Source organism: Numida meleagris, chromosome 11 (assembly GCF_002078875.1).
Source record: "Numida meleagris isolate 19003 breed g44 Domestic line chromosome 11, NumMel1.0, whole genome shotgun sequence".
Lineage (NCBI taxonomy): Eukaryota > Metazoa > Chordata > Aves > Galliformes > Numididae > Numida > Numida meleagris.
In genome coordinates this window covers 988,000-1,001,670 of record NC_034419.1, presented here as the reverse complement: position 1 = coordinate 1,001,670, position 13,671 = coordinate 988,000, and the positions used below count along the sequence as shown (strand labels likewise).

At 42.5% G+C, this 13,671-nt stretch overlaps 1 long non-coding RNA gene across 1 annotated transcript in view; it reads left to right on the top strand.

Annotated features, from left to right (window-relative positions):
• LOC110404817 overlaps positions 1-10,229 on the top strand; it is a 58,233-nt gene extending 48,004 nt beyond the window's left edge. The window contains exon 9 of the long non-coding RNA XR_002442503.1: positions 9,354-10,229. This is a non-coding gene — a long non-coding RNA (uncharacterized LOC110404817). The remainder of the gene's footprint in view (positions 1-9,353) is intronic.

Sequence of the window (13,671 nt, the reverse complement as noted above, 5' to 3'; positions counted from 1 at the left end):
GATTTAAACACATCTCCCAATCTTGAGATCTCCTCTTTGTCACCTTCTCACCTTTTTAGCAAGTCTGGAGGAAGCTGGGACGCATCAGCCTTTTGTGTTTTCCAGTATAAATGTCATTCATCTTCAAGATTTTCCTGTCAGCCAGGTTAAATAGCATTCCACCATGCATACACACTTGCTATACGTTCCAGATTTGCATCCTGAATGTGGAAATGATTTATGAATTCCTCAAATACTTTATCTTACATTAGATTAATTGTAGGTTAGATCTCTTTCTGTTGTTTTTGTGTTCTCTGGCTCTGCTTTCAAAGATCTGAATGTATGTGATAAAGTGATGAGAGGCAATAAAACCATAGGGCAAAACCACATAATTGGTGGAAGAAAGATACTGCAGACTGGAATGCAGCCTTTGAAACTTTCTCATCATCTGCTCCTACCTCATAACTTTTTCACACGGAAGCATTCAGAGTTAGTTTGGGGGCCTTATCCAGAGTACCGTGTTTACTGCCAGTTGCACTGCACTGATACCGTTTGTTTGTACAACTTTAAACCTCACCAGGACCTCCCCAGAAATTCTCTTACAGATATGAAGTCATAGGCCTCAAAGCAAAACCGCACCTCCAAACTTCTGTGAGGCATAACCACAGCTGAAGTAAAGGAATTATCCTGTAAATCCAGATCGATTCACACCTGGATAACCCATCGTGTGAAACGATCCCCATTGGGTTGCAGTTTGCAGCCTTAGGGAAGTATTGACGCTTACTCAGCTGATTAAATCAAAACGAAAATCCCAGCAGCTTTGGAAGGAAGGCATGTCCTTCAGACTCCTTTTGCTCATCTCTAAAAGTGAGTTTTCCTCTCAGATGACCTCTTGGCAGTTTCTTCTGAAGATGCTGTTTAGCTCTCCGTGTTAATGCATGCTTAATTCTTTCTTAACCTGAAGTAGGTTGCAATAAATGCTACTGCTGGTGTGCCGAGCAGCTTCTCTCTTGTGGGCACTCAAACCTGGCAGGGCTGCGACTCTCTCTGATGCCAAACTTGTACATTTTTAGAAATCAGCTTTCTAAGAGGGCTCTCCTTCCTGCTTTTGCTGGCTTCCCCAATATCTCTTTGTTGAGTGAGGCTGCCGCGAGGTTTTATACAGACAGTATATTTACAGTAGCACTGGACATGAAGTGCAAAATGCTCTTTAAAGTCTCCTTAAAATCTATCCCGTCAGTTCCCAAATTTAATAATGATGGAATTTGGGAAAGTTGTATGAACTGCTATCTGGTGTGTATGTGCAAGAGATAAAGTGCATGTGTAGCTATAAAACACTCTTCAAAATCTGATCTCCAGTCTATTAACATGCTGAACGTGCCTTTTTTACAGCAGTGATTTATAGTCCAGCACAACTATGCAGAATCGCTTCATTATATTTGAATAATGAAAAGAGTGCCATCAAAATGGCATGTCTCAAGGGATCTTTCTGAGGCAACACTTTAAACAAATGACTTTTTCGATAAATTTATTATGAAGTGTGATGAAAGCCATTTTTCTTAGCAGTCACATCTTGTGGAATCAATGAGTTCTGTTGTGCTGTAGTTTTTTAAAATCTCTTACATAAGTAAAGACTATGTCCATAGAAATGATGGTTGATGTTCTGCTATCTCCATGGAAAGGGAATGTAATGTTTTTGTGTTTTAATTCTGGCCTGTTATGACTGCTACGTATTTGTGGACTGAACTTACAGCCTCGTCTTGGAATTAGTTGGAAATAGATTAGTTGCTCTAAAAATTGGTTTTACAGGCATTGGTGAATGTTCATTCAGATTTGTTAAGCTGCATTTTTATAAAATTAGAACATTTGCCTAGGATCTTTTCTGTTAAAGAAGTATCCAGCTTTCCTGATAGCAGTCTGTTAAATTGTGCTAGGAGAAGTTGGCCAAACCACTCAGAAACCACTGACCTGGGGACTTGCATAGTGTTATAAAAGCATTTCTATTGCTTTGGCATGTAAGCACCCTTGAATCTCTCATTAAAAATCACCATTTGATTATTAACAAGACAGACTTTTTTCTAAAATCCGTACTGACTTTTTGTAATCAAAGACACTGCGAAAACACATATTTTATCATCAGGACAACTATATTTTGAATGAAGATATATTAAGCTATTTCTTCTGGAACTTCATTGAAGTTGAACCTGATGAAGTTAAACAAGAGCACGTGTAGAGTCTTGCACCTGGGGAACAATAACTGCATGCATCAATACAGTCGGTCTGAGCTGCTGGAGAGGAGCTCTGCAGAGAAGGACCTGGGGGTCCTGGTGGACAACAGGCTGGCCATGAGCCAGCAGTGTGCCCTTGCAGCCAAGAAGGCCAATGGGATCCTGGGGTGCATTGCAAAGAGCACGGCCAGCAGGTTGAGGGAGGTGATCCTCCTGCTCTTGCCCTGATGAGGACACATCTGGAGTGCTGTGTCCAGTTCTGGGCTCCCCAGTTCAGAAAAGACAGGGTTCGCCTAGAGAGAGTCCAATGGAGGGCCACAAAGGTGATAAAGGGCCTGCAGCATCTCTGGTATGAGGAAAGGCTGAGAGAACTGGAGCTGTTTAGTCTGGAGAAGAGAAGGCTGAGAGGGGATCTCATCACTATTTATAAATATCTTAAGTGCGGGTGTCAAGCCAATGGGGGTGGATTCTTTTCGATGCCAAGCAACAATAGAATAAGGGGCAGTGGCCAGAAACTGGAATATAGGAAGTTCCATACTAATGCAGAGAAGAACTTCTTTATTGTCAGAATGACAGAGCACTGGAACAGGTTGCGCAGAGGGGTGGTGGAGTCTCCTTCTATGGAGATGTTCAAGACCTGTCTGGACACCGACCTGTGCCACCTATTGTAGGGAACTGCTTTAGCAGGGGTTGGACTCTGTGATCTCTAGAGGTCCCTTTCCAACCCCTACCATTCTGTGATTCTGATTGTGTGATTCTATGATTTAAGGCTGTGTATTTTCCCTCTTCTTTTTTACAGAGTTATTTGAAAATGTTTTCGTCCTGTAGTGACCCTCTTTGACTTTCCTTAAATGGACTTTCCTTAAATGTGAGGGTTGAACATGCTTTAATAGAGGCTGCTTTTTTTTTTTTTCTTTAAGAGGTGGAAATCATAGAATAATAGATTGGCTTGGGTTGGAAAGGATCTTAAAGCCTGTGCAGTTCCAACCCCTGCTGTGGGCTGGCTGGCTGCCCCCCTAGCTCACACTGCCCAGGGCCCCTTCTAGCATGGTCTTGGGCACCTCCAGGAATGGGTACCCACAGTTTCTCTGGGCAGCCTTGGCATTCCTGATCCCATCTCTGCACATCCAGACAGCATCTCTGTATTCTTCCCAGGCCACCCAACCCTGCTTCCACTGCCTGTACATTTCCTTCTTTCCCTCACTCTGACCAGCAGGTACTTGTCCAGCCATGTCAGTTTCCTGCCTCCTCTACTTGATTTCTTATTCTAGAGGATGGAGAGCTCTTGTGCTTTCAGAAATGCATCCATAAAGAGCTGCCAGCTCTGCTCCATTCCTCTGTCCCTAAGGACAACTTCTCAGGGGATCTCATCCAACAACTCCCTAAGCATCCTGAAGTTTGTTCTCTTGAAGTTCAGGGACCTGAATGTTCTTGGCCAGGTGCATATTTCTTGAGATCACAAACGTGACCAGATATGGTAGCTACAGCCCGGGCTGCCTCTAATCTTAATCTCTTTATTGATCTCCTCTGAATCTGTGAGCTCCCTCTTCCAGTAACCCTTCTCCTCTGGTCAGTTTGTCTAATATCTGGGCCAAGAAGTTATCATCAGTGGACTCTGGGAGTCTGCTGGACTACTTGCAGCTCACCATGTTGCTTTCCCAGAAGATATCCAGATGATTGAAACCCCCCATCTGGATTAGAGTCCACGGCACTTCTTGCAGCTGAAGCAAGAAGGCCTCACCCACAGGTTTCCTTTGCTCAGGCAGCCTGTAGTGGACCCCGACCACCAGATGTCCTTTACTGGTCCACTCCCTAATCTTCACCCACAAGCTCTCAACCTGACTGTGTCCATTCCTCAGAGGCAGCTCTTCACGATCTATCCATTTCTTAACATAGAGGGCAACTTCCCCTCCCCTCCTGCCCTGCCTACCCCTTCTAAAAACTTCTTAGCCCTCAATCATAGCATTCCAGTTGTATGATTTGTACCACCGTGTTTCTATGATAGCAATTAGCTCATAGTTTTCTAATAATGACCACATAGGAAAAAATTCATTGTCTTTGTCTTGAGCTGAAAAATATAGGCATGTGTCCGTCTGTTAAATAAGTTTTTGTGCTCAAATCCAGATACGATTGTCTGAAACGCCTTAACAAATATTATGATAGTGAAAGCATCTTGACCGCAACTCAAGAGACCTGGATTCTTTTCTTGAAATAACCACTGATTCTCAAGTCACTTCATCTCTGAACCTTGAAAACAGAATAATATACGTAAGGAGCACTGAAATCTACAAATGCAAAGTGATATGTAAACATTTCTAATAATGTAGTGGGCGATATTCTCCAGGGATATGAAAAAGGAGGACCATGAACTGGGACAGTGAACTGACTTCTGCAGCTGTAGCCGAGCTCTTTATCTTACTGGTGGTAATTTGCAACTCAGAATTTGGTGGTGGGGAGCCAGAGCACGCAGCGGTGGGCAGGAAGTGTAGCTGAGCACAGCTGCCAGTGCACTGTGAGAAGAAACACACACCCGTGTCTGCTCTCGTCGCTGCTGCTTGCTCCTGACCCGTGTGCCAGGGAATTCTGCAAACAAGTATTGCTTGAGCAGAGAGAAAAAGCTTTTCTAATTTTCCAGAGAGATGGCTTGCAGGTGGAGCAATTGTACTTTCAAGAAGATCAAAACTGAGCCAATAAAGACCACTTCAGACTTTCTTTTTCAAGGACTAACACCACGTATACAGTTTAAACTCAGTAACAACGTCTGTTAGTTCAGTAGCAGGATGCGGTGAGGTTTGATTGACCGAACCTTAAGAAAACACATTCTGTTCAGTTCACATTAACTTCGAGGATTCTCAGTCATGAGGTACGTGTAAATATAGCGGGGTTTCTATTTTCAAACTCCGATTTTTCCTTTTCCGTCATCTTCCAACTGCCACCTGAAGGAAATTCCCAGTGGGATTACTTTTAAAAGTCCAAGTGTATCTACACCAGAAGAAAAATATTTTGTCTTTAAAATACACACACTGCAGAAAAGAAACATTACGTGGCACCTCAGCATCAGACATTTGCTAAGACATGCAGCGGTGGCCCTGTTCAACTCCTCCTCATGGGCTAACTGGTCCAGCAGTCACCAGTCTGTGAGCTGACTCCTGTTCACTGAGACACTAAGTGCAACACTGAGATGCTGCTTTATTTCTGAGCCATTTGGTGAGTGCATTTTGATCAGAGATGTGGAAGAAGCCTTGGGGAGGAGGTGCAGCCTTCTCCTCAGCAAGTAATTCATCATTTGATTTTTTGGCATCTCAGTAATTACTGCTGGCAGAAAACCAGTCATTTGAATGGTTGCAATATACTGCATGCACGCTTAACTTTGATGGAGAGTTTGAATGACTTTGTTTCAGCCACTTGACTGTTCTTCGTGAGCATTTTTACAATCAGCTGAGGACTTGTAACCAAGCCATTGGCGACAGCTGTCAGCTCCAGACTGCCTTTTGCAGGCAAGGGTGTGATTGCAAGAGGCTACCATTGCCTCTGGCCGCTGGCCTCATTGTGCTGAGCATGCACGAAACGATGTGCAAGGCCCTGGTTTCTGCTGGATCTGATTTCTGCTGAATTCTGCTGATCCTTACGCTGCTGCTGTGGTGGACTGAAGTAGCCTGAAGTGGGAACTTTTTCTCCCCAGCCAAAGCAAAATGTTTATCAGCAGCTTCTCTAAAACTGTTGCTGTTGCCCAAGTCTCTACTCCTGCTGTTCGCTGCCTGCAGGAAGGCACAGAGAGCTGGCAACCAGCCTGGGTGAATGTGCTCTGCTCTGACGGCCGCTTTCGTTACGTGCCCCAAACCTCTGCTGCCAGGAGCAGCAGCTGTTGGTTCTGAGGCCGTCTGTAGGCACAAGGCAGCATTCGAGGGAACTTCCTTTCTCTAGAGCCTCTTGTAGCGCTTGTAAGCTTTGCTTAGTTATTTATCCATCCTTCCAGTGTTGGTGGCAGTTTGAAACTTCCCAATACTTTAACTACCAGAGTGTTCCTGAATAGTAGATCAGAGTTATCATCCGTTCTTATTAGGCATATTGAACAGAAGGTTTGTTTTAAAAACAGAAACAATCAGCTTCTGAATTAATATGATGCTTTCTTGTTTACATAGGCTTCAGCTCAGGCTGGATAAGGAGCTGGAAGTTTCTGTTGTGGATATTTCTGTATGTTCTTGCAGAGATTCTTCGAATGTCAGTAGTTCTATCAACATCGCTATGAGTGAAGTTGTGGTTGAGCACAATCAATTTAAAGTTGTTACATTTCTCTAAGCTAATTTTAATTTATTTCAGGGCTCTCACTCAGCTCTGCCCTTCCTGTTCCTGAGCACATCCCCCGCCACAGCCCCACAATACGAGCGGCCATGGGCTGTGCCTGGGGAGTCAGCTCACGGTCTGGTACCGAGTCTTCCACAGTCTTCCTCAGTCAGAAGGAGGAAAAAAAGCCAGAAATTCTCACAGTGACTGCTGACGTTAGTTTGCAGAGACCGGAGCCTGTAAGAGTTCATTTATAAGGCATCCGACAGCAATCAGCACCAGATCATTCATAATGTCTTCGGAGTGTTCAAGGCCAGATAAATCTGACTGATTTTCTGCCTTTGTGAATAGCTGTGAGCATAAATTAGTCTCTAATTTGAGGGGAATGCTGTGTGTTAGATGGAAATGTGGGATGGAGTTTGGAGGGGGCAACCTGGGCCTTTTTATTCTATTTAAAACTGTACTTCTACTGTGATCTGTGGTGCGAGTCAAAGGAAGGATTTTGTTTCTTTTCTTTAATATTTAGCATTTCTCTTAATACTTCTGAATTTTGTCACCGTTTTTTGGACAAGGGATGTATGTTTTTTCCTAGTTCTTATTCATTTATGAATTTAAAGACGGGATTTTTCATACTCAAAAGTGTATTTCCCGTTTGTTATACGTATTTTACGTGAGTTGCATTTTATTTACTTTATTATTTGTTGTAGACATTCATCTATATCTGTGCTAAAAAAAAAATAAGTCCATTAAATGTTGCAAATGACTTGCTCTGGGTTCCCCCAGTTGGTTAGAGCTGCCTATTACGCTGCAGTGTTGCCTAATCATTTCTACAGTGGTTTTCATTGTGAAAAAGATTAACTGCAAAATAGCAATGCAGGCAGTTCAGACTCCTGCAGAACACTGCTTATGCATTCAGTATGGATGTCAACTGGAATATGCCCAGCGCAAGCAGCTGATAACAGGAGAGGGATTGAAGGTACTGAGCTCTTCAGAACTGACTGACCCCGGCAGTTCCGATTTGAGGTGCAAGGCATGGATCTGTGTTCTTTGCCACTAGGGTGGTGATGCAGAGAGGTTGATGTTCTGAAGCCATAGAGTTATGCTGGGCTAATGTTTGATTCTATAGTAAAGTGCCTACCCCAAACCCATACTTCTTGACTTAAAGATGTCAAATATTCTTTTACTACTGTTAAAGAACATAAAGAAAAGTTGCAGAAAGAAATTCCCTTCTGGGATTTTCAGTTATAAAAACTGCTGTTTTCATACAAACTTCTTTTGCAATGCTGGAAGACCACATGAAGAGGCTGTTTGTGCAGCTGTGGTTTCTAAAATATGTGGCTCATGCAAGTCCTAAAAGGTACATCTGCTTCTTTACCAGCATGAAAGCTGGAGAGCAGCAGAGCCCCAACAAGGCTAGGAGGCTGTTTGGATGTCATACAGTTCAGTGGCAGTCCGGGACTGAGCCTTGCAGCAGCGGTGGTAGGACCTTCAGGAGTTTTTCTGTGTGGCTGGACGCCGTGGTGTGCCTGGGGGCTGGCCACAACAGGGTTGGGTTGCACGGAGCTTCTGCAAGATGCTCGTTTCCCAAACAGGAGTCTGGCTGGATCTTCTTGGCAGCTAGTGACCGACTGTGATGTAGCCATCCAATTTCTGTTTTGACACTTGTTAAGGTGATTTCAGGTTGAGACAGCTGTTAAACAGTACAAATGCCTTGGTCCTAGGTGGAAGGTTCTGTCAAAAAACTTAATATTTGTTTTAGACCAGAACCCCTAGTCAGCTTTGAATTTGGCCTGACTGCTGCTGTGACACATGGCCAAGAAGGTACATGAGAAAGTCTGAAAATGCAATCTGGCATTTAATAAAAAGTAAATAGGGTGTGCTCTGACTTATTGGAAACCTTAACTCCATTTCAGCCACTGACTAATCAGCCACCCCTGGCAACTGCTCTGTAAATGAGTCCTGGAGAAACCCACTGTCCCCCCAAGCCGCAGGGAGGGGCAGGGCATTGCTTGTGGTACACTTAGCAACTTTGCAGTGGGATTTGTTTTAACCTGACCCTGGTACTGCATGGAGATCTTAATTACTATTATTTTTTCTACTCAAATAACAAGAGGCCTATAAATGCTAAATTTCACCAATGAATAACCTCACAAGTGCAAAAAGCAAAGGTCGAGTCTATCATTGGCTTTACACAACGTCTTTTCAAATTGACTAAAAGCCAGAGGTAGATGTTGCCAAGATGCTGCCGAGCAAGGAACACTGATTGGCCTTGATGGATCTTCTTGTATGTGTGATGGTTGTAAGTATACGTGGGAGTTATTTGTGGCTGGTCACTTCCTGTCTGGTTGCATTTTCAAGAGAAAAAAGCTGTGTCTTGAATGTAATCCAACCTACCACCCAGAAATCCGCTCACAGACATGGCTCCCTGCACCTCCTGTAGTCCTGGGATACACAGGAATATTTTAATCAAACAAAAGCTGTGATTCTTGCGTCCCAGTGTCAGACACGCAGAGCCAGGCCCAGGCTGAGGTTGTTCATCCTTGGTGTGGATTACTGAAATACAAGGTCTAGTAAACAACTACAGTGTCCATATGTGGGAGTGAAAACGAGCTATTAATAACTGAAAATATCAGTGTCTGAAATTGGAGTTAGTCACACTTATTGGTTAGATTTCCACGTCTCCCACTTAGAGAATTGTTGGATGCTCATAATGTAGCTTTTCGCACTTTTTACTCCGTCCCTTAAATTATGTCTGTTTTAATGTAATTACTCAAAGCCTTCATTATTTGGAAGTCATTATGTTAGGGTTTAATATATTTTAGGTATGAGAGTGTTTGAATTTTCTGCTTTTCTCCTTTGTAGCTGTCATTTCAGGTGAACGGCAGTTCTGCAAGTTTGTGGTTTTGACTTCTCATCCCGGCGGTTTGGATCAGTGCTCTGAGGATGTGGACCCAGGAATGTGACAATGAGTTTCACTTTTAATGTCTTCATTTGGACACCAAGAAAATCACTAACTAAATTTAGGCTGAAATGCCTTAGGATGATATTTGCTGTTCTTTATTTAAATCCAAAGAGTTTATCACTATGCAAACATTTCAGATGCTTATTCTAGGAAACTCATGGAAACATGCTTTGTTAAATAATGTATTTTCTATTTTGGTTATTTTTTTTTTCCCCCTCCTTCCTCTTTGTGTTACAGAATGAATGTAAAAGCTTTAAAACCCAGTATTCACCACTCTGCAGTAGATCTAATAGAGTGGCATTATATGAAGAGATGCCATGGAAACCGAAGTTGCTAAGACAATCAGTGTCAAGCTTTCTAATGGTGACTGCTATACTATATTTGGCTTTGATTACCACAGTCTGAATAGCAAATGGAAAGTGTTTACTGGTCTCATTTCCTACCACCTACAGTCCAGAAGTAATGAGATGACAGAATTCAGTGTTGCACCGACTGCCAACCGCTGGCAACCAGGATTGTTCTTAGCAGCACTCCCGTCTCCCACTGGATCTCATGGCATCCTTGTCACAGCCTTACCATTGGTACTATCCAGTTGGTGATATGCCACTTGTCTTAATGAAAGTTGGCACCTGGAGCCAGTAGAGGAGTCTGCACTTTGTGACCAACCAGCTGGCGAAAAATCAGCGAAATCATTTCCACAGGAAACTGCTCTTTGCATCTATAAGCAGTGTGAAAGCAGAATAAAGCAGAAACATATACTGTTTTTTTCTCATAAATGGGTAAAGTGTACCATTCTCCTTTGCTGTAAAGCTTTGTAGATCCTGTTATCAACAATTTTCCCCAAAATGATACATTTCTTTGTCTCTAGAATTTCTGTTTACTTTTAAAATGCCAGAATAGAAAGTGAAGTCACATTGCCAAGGTAGCATTTTATCGTTTTGCTCACCTGAATACAAATGATTCACCTATGCACTGAAGTATTACCATAAACTATAATGAAACTCCTTGCCAAAATGTGCAGGGTAGCAGTTCCAAAATGTTGCTCATTACCTTTAAATCCAAAGCTAAACTTTCAGCCAGTAGTAGTAGCTTCATGCTGTTAACATGAGAAAGGACTGCTTTACTTAAAAGGAAACAGTCACAGAGCAGGGTATGAAAAGCTTCTTGAATGTGATGAACAAGCCTGGCCACAATGGTTTTAGACTATTGGGAAACTCAGTAGGTAGCTAACGGGTACAACTTGGGTAGGAAGAGCTTAAGGGTGAGTGCAGCTCAGCTCAGAACAGCCTTCTGTTGTTCTCTCTTGCAGCTAGGAAGACATAAACAAAGAAGCACGATGAGAAGAAACTGATATCTTGGAGGGAAAGGAAAGATTAAATCAATAGTAGGGAAAAAAGCTTTAACAATGTGATTCTTTAGCTAGTCTCAAAAGACCCCTCACTTGACTCTTGAAAAATTAATTGGAGAAAGCAGTAGTGAATAGTTTTCCAGGAACAATCTTGTATTGGCAGGAGGATGGATAAGATGATCACAATTCATTTACTTAAGTTATATCCAACAGCATTATGAAGTAGGTGAATATATGGGTGGTTTCATGTGGTTTTGGATCGTGTGGATTTTGAACAAACCAGTCAGGAGGTAGCAGCATTGCTTTGGAGATCAGCAAATGAAGAAAAACAGCTTCAGTTGAAAGAGAACAGATTTGATTGGAAAAATTCATATTCCTTAAAGATTGTCTAGTTTAGAATACTGACATTAAATCTCATTGTCAATGGACATTTTTTACAATGGCTGTATTTCTACTGCTAAACTGCAACACAACAAATTAATTCCTAGGGTAAATTTGTTCAAGTCAACAAAACAAACAGACATTTTTGTCACACCACTGTTAAACTTGAGATGCCTCAAATAAAAAGTATAACTTGGCTTGACAACACAAAGGATTAATGTCATCCATGCTATGGAGAAGATAGGGAATGCTAAACTAGATGAGTTTGACATCAATTCAAAAGGCATCTTCTAATATCTATTTTTTGTTGAATTCATTGTGTCCTACATTCTAGTAATTTTGTTGACTAAATTACGTGTTTAAATTTACATGGCAAACTCAGGCCAGCATTTGGGTTCCTATGATTATTCATTTGTAAGTCTGTGAATACTTATTAACGGCTCTGGGCTTTAGAATGAGCGTTTATGCTTCCAAATCACTGCACGTGATTAATTTGTTTTTCTGCTTATTCGAAAGCAACAAGGGTTGTCAAGAAGCCAAATCTACACTGAATTAAAACCATGTTGCTTTGCTTCCATAGAAGAGGTGATACTTGGCTCTTGTATAAAAAAAAAAGTCACACTTCAGTTGAGCATCAGTTCATCACTGAAATTACAAAGTGGAGCAATCGTAGAGGTAAAAGATGGTGGTAAATGCAATGTGACATTTCTCCTGGGGCATGTTGTAGAGAAACCTTACATTTGTATGGTATGGCTGATGTTGTATACTTCTGAGAAAAAATAAAAGAGACTTAAGGTTGCAGCAGAACACCATGTCAAGAGAACCCAGAGCCTAATTAATCTCAGAGAAAAATGAAGCTATAACGGGTACCCACTTCATTTTGAGTTGGTTTCTGTCCAGGTTAACATGAAACGGAGTTATCTGCTTGTATGTATGGCCCTGAATGTGTACCCGTGTTCTGCTATATATCCGCACTACAAAGGTTCAATTTCACCTCCAGCGTTTTGCAACCTTTTTGTCAGTTCTTCAGTCTTCGGAGGAAGTTTGAAGCTTCTCGATAATGATTTCACATTGCATTTGTGGATCCTCATGGTATATATTTTTGGTTGGCGTTCCCTGAAGCTGCCAGTTAGCAGCTAACAGCCACACTCCACTGGTTTCCATGCAGTGGAACAGTGCAGTTAGATTAAATCCCACTGAATTTGTTGCAAGGAGTTACACTGCAGCTAAATGTTTGTACCACTGCAACCTGTAGTTTTCAATATAATTCTCTGCAGCCTGGCAAGTGCATTAATCATTTTACATAGCGTGAGGAACAAAAGGTTCTGCTGCTCAGATGCAGCACAGCTGCTGAAGAAGGATGTAAAAAGGCCCATTTAACATTCACAGTTTCAGGGAAAGAAAAACAGGACAACCTCGCTGCTGGTTGTAGGGGCGAGCGTGAGTGGCTGCTTTATGCGATGTCACAGCTGTGCCAGCGGTTGTGCTGTGGAAGCAATGAATTAAGCTGTGAAGTGCAGGTCTCTGTGGACGACATCCCATTTTTGGATAGCCCTGGAAAGTAACGTAGAAGCCATACACAAGTGCATCAGGACTGTTTGCTTGCCCGTGCAGCAACTAATTTCATACCTATGCTATGAAACCCTTGGAACATTCCATGTAGTGCACAAACCAAGCTGTTCCCTCCCAGCTAGACCACAGGAATTCATATCCCTTTTGCTGACACACAAAGACTGCTGGGCTGGTCAAATGCTCTGATGCGCTGGATAATATGCCCAGGTCATTGAACAACTTCAGTAGTTCTGGAACATGTGGAACAAACACACTTGAAATGAACAAATCCCCAGCTTTGGGGCTGTGGCTGCAACCCTCCAAGCTGCTTGATGTGTCAAACGTATTCTTCAGCGTTGAAACTAACAAAAATCCTTCTGTCATTCCCCAGTATCGCTAAAAATGCTAGTTGTATTTTATAGATAAATGATTGACTGAGAGTTGTTGGCATCAGCAACACTGCAGGCATCGCTGCGATGCAGAGCTCAGCCTGATTCCTGCCTCCCTGGCAACTGGGAGTAGGTGCAGGGCTGGAGGAGCGCCAAGCGTCACTGGTACGACAGCAACTGGAGTAACTGGAGTGGCTTGTTTGTCACCGCTGAGAGATTTCTGAGACCAGGAACTCAGTGCAGGGAACAGTTGTATGCGGGGCAGCTCTGGCGGAGTCACACAGCTTCAGATGTGGGAAGCTGCACCGCTTTTTGGAGGCTGCCTTTTTACTTTGGAGGTTTCTTAGGTGTTACATAGTTTGTCACTATCGTTACTGCCACAGCACATGTTCTGCGGAGTCATCTTGCCAGCAGCTTGACATGTAGCTACGGAAAATAACAAAATAAAAACAAAATAAATCCTCACTTCCCTCATTCCTTCCCCTCAAATAAAGTAATTTCAAAAACGCAGAGCTCTGTTAAAAAGAAGAATCATTGGGGAAAGGAAAT